This window comes from Tachysurus fulvidraco, chromosome 8 (genome assembly GCF_022655615.1).
Source record: "Tachysurus fulvidraco isolate hzauxx_2018 chromosome 8, HZAU_PFXX_2.0, whole genome shotgun sequence".
Lineage (NCBI taxonomy): Eukaryota > Metazoa > Chordata > Actinopteri > Siluriformes > Bagridae > Tachysurus > Tachysurus fulvidraco.
The window spans coordinates 1407722-1416112 of record NC_062525.1 but is presented as its reverse complement, the minus strand read 5'-3'; the positions used below and the strand labels follow the sequence as shown (position 1 = coordinate 1416112).

Sequence of the window (8391 nt, the reverse complement as noted above, 5' to 3'; positions counted from 1 at the left end):
CATTCTAGCCTAATGTAGCGGAGTAAGAGTACAGTTTCTTCTTCACAAATCTACTCAAGTAAAAGTAAAAAGTATAGTGATTTAAAACTACTCCTAGAAGTATAATTTTTTCAAAAACTTACTCAAGTAAATGTAACGGAGTAAACGTAACTCGTTACTACCCACCTCTGTTAGGGGGATGTCCTGTTACTAGTAGCTCGACAGTGAAAGACCTGGTGTTTATTAGACAGCAACTTGTCTTTAAAATCATATCACCATATTACAAACACAGCCTTCTTCCACCTTAGAAATATCACCAAGCTGAGAAACATCCTGTCTGTATCTGATGCTGAGAAGCTAGTTCATGCCTTCATGACCTCTACACTGGACTATTGTAATGCATTACTAGGTGGTTGTCCTGCATCTTTAATAAATAGGCTACAGTTAGTCCAAAATGCAGCTGCCAGAGTTCTCACTAGGACAAGAAAGTATGACCATATAACCCCAATTTTATCATCTCTATGTAGTGGGTTTTCTTCTGCGTTGTGTATTTTTAGAATGAAAGAGACTTCACACCATGATGCAGTTGTCAAATGGTTTACTTTTGGCTTCTCAGGATCTCTCATCTGTATTAAACATAACAGACACCGTCAGGCAGTAACAGGATAACGTCTGATCGAGAAGTGCTTCTCATTGCATTGAAATCCCGTGAAAGAGAGCATTAAAACATAAAATAACAATATCAAACACATACAATTGTAACATGAGAAAGAAGAAAATCTAAGAACAGGAACTAACACTGAAATGATCTATTTACATACCTGTATTAAACATAACAGTCACCATCAGGCAGTAACAGGATCACATCTGATCGAGAAGTGCCTGTCAATCATTACAAATATATTTATATACGTGTAAATCTCTTGGATCATTAAGAATAAATACAACTTTGCACACTCATAACTGTATGACTCAGAACATAGATAAAACTTAAGTGTGCATCATGTAATGAGTTTCAGCAGCCTATGCTGGCAATTACGTGAATTCACACTTTACAACCTGTTAAGGCACTCGCCCCCTATTTGCATGTTTTTCGCCTACATGACCTACCCACCTAAAAAGTGGTACAGCTACCACATACTTTGCCATACAGGGGTGAGCCTGGTCTCATTGGAAAGTAGAGTCTCTAGTTTCAGATACAAGTGTCAAGGTGATTCTAGGCCTTACTGACACAAAGTTACAGAGGCTAGAATGGAGGGTTTTGATTTCCATCTGAGTTGTTTACCTGATAAACTGATTAATCTTATTGTTCTGAAACATGATAGGAGCTAAATAACAACTGAGGGTCATAGCCACATGTCTTGGCTTTCACCAAAAAAAATTTCAAGTCAAAAGACCCAAAAATGGATTCTATAAAAATATTTTATACGGACATGTCCGTCTGTTCATGTTTTTCTTGTATACTTGTTTACTGTATAACTTTGAATTAAAAGACTGCATGCTCAGTTTAAAAGGCCTAAAACAAACAGAGCCTCTCTGCCTAGAAGTCTGCTGTGAAAAAAGGCCTGTAACCTGACACCCTGAGGTGTGAGAGTGTGAAAAAGTCGAGAATTGCGCAATAAACCCATTGCGCAAGTTTTTCTGCGCAGCTCAGGCCTCAGAGACGTGTCATGTTGCATACCGTTGGAATCTTCTTCTTATTGGCTAAAGAGCTGTAAAGGTCCCGGATCATAAAATCAGTCAGTCAAAGGGAGGGTTCCCACCTAGGATGGAGAGACATCATTGGCTTCTCAGCCGTCTATCTCTGCACTACAGGCGCCGATTGGCTCAAGGAGGGCTTGTTTGATTCGTTAGGCCCTGGACTACAAATCTGATGCAACAGTGTAGCTTTAGAATAGTGATGGGAAGTTCGGTTCTTTTCCGCGAACCGGTTCTTTCGGACAGTTCGATTTAATGAACCAGTTCAAAAATCCAGTTCACCAGTTCTTTTACGTCCTGACGTAATGACGTCATTCACAATGACGTAATGACGCAAATTCCATTATCCCGCTGCCGGCAGATATTAATACAATCAATTTAACACATTCGAAAAGTTCTTTGTAATCATAACTTTAGTTGAATACGTTTCTTACATTTAAGTTTTGCAACTAAAACACGCAGTACAGGCATTTATGTGCAAACATGGATGTTTTACTTGTCTTAAAGATATAAAGTTAATAAACTAATCATCAATTTACAAAAAGCAGCATATAAAAATACAGACTAACCTGCACAATAGTCAATAGTAAAATTAACTGACATATATTGAGTGACATATATTGATTTTTTTTTTATAAAAATGTTTAATAGCTTATGACTAGTTACTATGCATATCCCAATATGTATAATTTGCTCTGAAGGTTCACGCATGCGCAGCATCAACAGTATGTCGGACGCGTCTGAAACAGTTCTCAGTTCAGTGTACTGATGATTCGCTGTACTAGTTCAGTTATTCAAGCATGCGCAGTATCAACAGTTCATCGGTTCTCGGACGCGTCCGAAACAAGCAGTTATCGGTTCAATGTACTGATGATTCGCTGTATCGGTTCAGTTATTCACGCATGCGCAGTATCAACAGCTCGCGCTCACAGTTCTCTCAGCACAACATGTCAGTTCAGTGTACAGGAGTTACATATACTCCGGTATATTAGTTTATTTAGAGTCGGACAGACTGTCAGGCATGACTGAAAGTGAGTAACTTTAGTAACTTGTGGATCAGCGCTGACTCAAGTCGCGAACTGTTTAGAACGAATCAGTCCGATTTGGTGAACCGATTCATCCAGTTCACTAAAAAGAACCGGTTCAAAAGAACGATTCGTTCACGAACTGGCCATCACTACTTTAGAACCCTCATGGGAGAAGTGAGAGCCGAAGCAAAGGACGGAAGTGAACTGCTGTTTCCAGTTTTCGGTCAGAAACAGAATATTTGCGAGGCGAGCAAAGCGTTTTGGATCAAAAGGCTTACAGATTCCAGTTCCTTGGACTCTTGGGGATTTTTGACAATTTTTTTTAAATTTTGCTTTGGAAAATATTACCCCAGTGAAGAAAGGGAAGCGTCTAAAAGTAAGGGAACAACTGGTCTAGCGCCGCCTAGTTCAGTTCACTACCAATTTTGATTTAAATAGTATGACGGCTATAAATCATTATGCTTTGTGTGTGGGCTTAAAAAAAATCTTGAGAGTCTAAGCTTTGATACAAAAATAAGTTTAACCGTGTATTTAGAGGATTTAATGCTTAAAAGCTACAACGAAGTTGATGTAGACTCATCCCCTAGTGGTCATTTTCCGTGTTGTGCCGTGGACGGAACGCCGCACACAAACATCCTTTTACAATGTGCATAACTTGGATTAGTAATGTCTCAACAAAACAAAAAAGTACTAAACAATCACATTTTGTACAGTAAATAATTACCTATATAAAACATACCTCTCATCGCATTGAAATTCCGCGAAAGAGAGTGCACACCGGAAATTACATCAGCTCCACATGACCACTTAAACAATTCTTAATAAACATTTTTAAAGGTTAACATTTTCAAAAAGGAGAGAAAACAAAACCAAGAAAGAAGTAAAAATTATATTTGTAGAAAAAGAAATAAAAATAACAATATTTTGCTGGGGGTCACATGACCACTCATCACTGCTCCATCTCTTCCAACATGAGTTTAAAAATAAAAGCCTTGTGTTAGTGCAATTAATTAAGAATAATTTAAAATAATCTAGTGTAACAACATTACACTCACCACATCTACACTGGCTACCTGTTAAGTTTAGAATTGACTACAAACTGCTGCTACTTACATACAAGGCTCTTAATGGTTTAGCTCCCATGTATCTAACTAGTCTTCTATCACGTTACAATCCTTCACGCTCTCTGAGATCACAAAACTCAGGACTTCTGCTAGTTCCCAGAATATCTAAGTCTACTAAAGGTGGTAGAGCGTTTTCTTATTTAGCTCCCAAACTTTGGAATAGTCTTCCTGATAGTGTTCGGGGCTCAGACACACTTTCCCAGTTTAAATGTAGATTAAAAACTCATCTCTTTAGTCAGACATACACATAACGCATCCCATAATATTGTGCTATAATACATCAGATACACATTATCATCTGGTGCTTGCTAATATTATAAACAGTAGCTACGCTAAGACCTCTCCACTGCTTCTCTCTTTCTACCCATAACGAGGCATCCAGAAATTGTACCAGCTCTGAGACGAGTGCGACTCTGTGAGAATCCTGAGGCATCTAGAGAACTACCAGCTCCAGTCAGACACTTCTATACCAAATAGGAGATGCCAACACCATGTGGTCTTTTGCATCATTTAAACAAGCAATTGTGTGCACATGCCACCTTCTGGCAGGTGCAGCACAAAAGAAACTACTAAAGTGAAAAAAAAATGTAATGTCTGCAACATTGATTATAACTCCCATAATTAATAAAAAGCAACCCCTACTGCGTCGTCTTCTTCTTTATGCCTGAAGAAGACCCAGTAGGGTTGAAACGTTGCTTTTTATTAAATATGGGAGTTATAATCAGTGTTGTGGACGTTACATTATTTTTGTCTTTTGCATCATTACAACATTTATCAGACTGTGTATATATATAATCACACCCCCAGTGTCACCCAGATGAGGATGAGGTTATATAATCACACCCCAGTGTCACCCAGATGAGGATGAGGTTATATAATCACACCCCCAGTGTCACCCAGATGAGGATGAGGTTATATAATCACACCCCAGTGTCACCCAGATGAGGATGAGGTTATATAATCACACCCCAGTGTCACCCAGATGAGGATGAGGTTCCCCTTTGAGTCTGGTTCCTCTCAAAGTTTCTTCCTTTACCATCTAAGGGAGTTTTTCCTCCCCACAGTCACCTGAGTCACCTCAGACTTGTTCATTGGGGATAAATACATACACATTTAAATCTATCTAATATTAATCTTGATATTATTGTAATAACCTTTTGTTCTGTGTTTATGTAAAGCTGCTTTGAGACAATGTCAATTGTAAAAAGCGCTATACAAATAAACTTGAATTGAATTTAATTGAATCTATCATTAATTCCTTTAGAGAAAAGAGAATTTTAAAGGTAATACTGTCCTTCCCTAATAAAACATCAATTTAAAGATCAGGGCCCGTATTCATAAAAAATCTCAAACTCTCTAGTGACGTAAATCTCACAAAATTCTAAGAAATGTGGGAGTTCCAAAAAAAAAAAAGAGAAGATTGTGGTAAAGATAAAAATATTTATAAAGCATCTTAACCCTTATAAGAGCTTAAAAGGCGTGTTTTGTATGCAATATTTAATAATGACTGAGTTAATAAAACAATACAGATTAGATTGTGTAAGGAGAGCCGAAATGCCATAACAGCAGAACTGATATAATTTGTCTCTATGACAATTCTGCGCTGTGCCGGAGTTGTTTACATTACATTTATTACATTTATAACATACAGATGTTAGAACATCTCTAATATATAATCGGTCATGAACATAGTCCCTACATGATGTAGTCTCAAATATCTTAACATAGAGACAAAGTGAAGGTTATTAGACCAGATTTTAAAAGATTGTTTTATTGGACAACCAATCACAGTCTTTAAAATAATGTCACCTAGTAACAGGTTTAGCCCCGCCTCAGCTCTTAGATCATTCTTATAACATTTATGAATAGAGGCTCTGAATTATTCTCAAACCAGATGTCGGTTCTGAGTTTGAATAACAAAGCATATGATGCGAAGCCTCTGAGTTCTTTTCGAGTCATGGTTGCGGGGGGGGGGGGGGGGGCAGCACGGTGGCTTAGTGGTTAGCACATTCGCCTCACACCTCCAGGGTTTGATTCCCGCCTCCGCCTTGTGTGTGTGGAGTTTGCATGTTGCAGGTTTCCTTCCCCTGTCCAAAGACGTGTGGTGGGTTGATTGTCATCTCTGGAAAATTGTCCGTAGTGGTGTGTGTGTGTGTGTGTGTGTGTGTGTGTGTGTGTGTGTGTGTGTGTGTGTGTGTGTGTGTGTGTGTGTTTATCCTGCCTTGATGCCCAATGACAGGCACAGGCTCCTCGTTACCCAAGAAGTTCGGATAAGTGGTAGAAAAAGAGTGAGTGAGAAAATGAGTGGTTTCATGTTGTGTATTTCAGGTTAGACTTCATTGTTTTAACCAGTCCTTGTACTGTTCTAATGATTATGGATCTTCCTGTGCTTTGACTCATGCTCTAGACTACAGTATGATGGCAATGATAACTAAACAATATGCTTTTCATCTCTATCTATGTTAAAGATACATTTTTAATTAAATTACATTTTCTTTACTTTACATCTTTACAGTTTTACTGACTATGTTCTACTGTGATGATTTTGAGCAGCGTAATTCTATTAATATTTCAAGCTCTTATACAATATAAATAAATTGCATATGAATTCATATAGAATTTTTTAACTTGCTTTATTAGTTTACAATGACACTTCTCATCCTAATTAAAGAGAAAAGTTGATATATATTCAGATTCAGAAGCAGAGACGTTACTGAGACACATTTTGCCCACAGATTTCTTTTATTGGATAAAATGATAAATATCCTAAAAAAAAAAGTCCTAAAAAAGAGAAATAATCACAGCTGAGAGAAAGAGACTTTTTTTCATCAGCAACTCAATTATATTAATTTTGCTCATTTTAACTAAAACTTAAATTTCACTTTTACCTAGCCATAACTATTTTTATTATGAAACGATTTTGTCTTGTTTTTCAGAATTGGCTTTTACAGACACCACAATTTGGTTTCATGAGGAAAGTCTTCCAATAATCATTAGAGTTAAATCTATGTTTTATATATTTAACTGAATAAAAAAAACACTTATCAACATGATGCAGTTAACAAATGGTAAATCTACTAATTTTATTCAAAATGTTGTACATCCTGTTTTAAAGACTAGGTTACTGATTTAATTTATGCAAGCACTTGTTAATAAGCAACACAGTTTATGGCAGGTTGTGGAAATTTGTTTGAATTTGATCATTTCTTCCTCACTGCTTTCTTTCTTCATCAGTGGTCTTATTGTTTTTTTATGGTGCATTTGTATTCTTCTTTGATGCTGAGGGAAAACAACAACAACAAAAAAACATGAAACAGATGAAACAAATGAGCTGATGTTTGAGTAGATTATAAATAAACCCAGTATCGTAAAACAGAAGTATTACATACGTGTACTGTGATCCATCCGTAGCACGCACATTTTGCTTGCTGCTCACAACAACTTTCACCTGCAGAAGAAAGAAAGAGACAAACTCAGGACTGCACAAATTACACACATAACATAACATAAATAACTCAAATAACATGTCAGGACTCAGCCCAGACTTTGGCAACATGCATTTGTTTATGTTCCTTGTCACGTGTCTATTCCGCCTTTGTCTGCTCCTCCCGTCACCACTCACCTGTCTCCCATTGTCATTATTATTGTCTATTTAACTGTGCCCCGGAATCTATTGTTGTTTTGTCCTGTCTCTAGTCCGTGTCATGTTTCGTGTTCTTTTGTTATTGAACCCCTTTTATTTTGCTATCCTACATTTGGGTCTGTTTTTATCCTGCATTCCTTACAATAATTAACTAAAAAAACATAAATAAAACATCACTGAAACACTAATACAAATGACCTTAGCTTCAGTCTTTTTCTAATAAGATTAGAAATATGTTGATATTTTCACATCCTAATCTGTTCTTACGCAGTAAATTTGAATAATTTATGTATGATGCTGAGTCTAATCACCTCTTCCGAAGGCTGTTTCATAATTTTCTGTTGATTTTGTCCCAAAGGCACGAGTTGTCTGTCTGAACCTTTAAATTGTTTAGAGCTGCGCTGACTCATGGTCTCCTTTTTTTCTGGAAATGGCATAAGAACATTTTTAATTTAAATATCTCACAGTACAGAAATACATTACAGCAGATTCATTTTTCTAACAGCAGCCTGGAAATCACAGGTTTATATATTAACAGTGTAAGAGTGACTCCACACACACACACACACAAACACACACACACACATTTTACACATAGCTAAAATAATACTGCAAAAGTCAATCTGCAAAAATCAGTAAATTGTTCTTTATACAAATGAGTTAAATCAACTCTAGAATTTACTGTAGTCTTTAAAACATTGTTCATTACTTCAGATACTTTTACCTTATTATTATTATTATTATTATTATTATTATTATTATTATTATTATTATTATTATTATTATTATTATAAATACAATAAGGCTACAAACAGAGAGATTCTCACCTGATGATATCTCACTCTAAGACAGATGGAGTGTTTTTCGGTTTTCAACACAGCCTTTATAATTTCAACTCAGTTTAACTTTTGCTTTCGTT

The 8391-nt window shown here is 36.5% G+C and overlaps 1 long non-coding RNA gene across 1 annotated transcript; it reads right to left on the bottom strand.

The window, feature by feature from the left end:
- Positions 1 to 6882: 6882 nt before the first annotated feature.
- LOC113649219 lies at positions 6883 to 8391 on the bottom strand. The gene is made up of 4 exons (XR_003442097.2): positions 8300 to 8391; positions 7784 to 7896; positions 7219 to 7277; positions 6883 to 7108 (listed from the first exon to the last, which is right to left on the bottom strand). It is a non-coding gene; the product is annotated as an uncharacterized LOC113649219 (long non-coding RNA).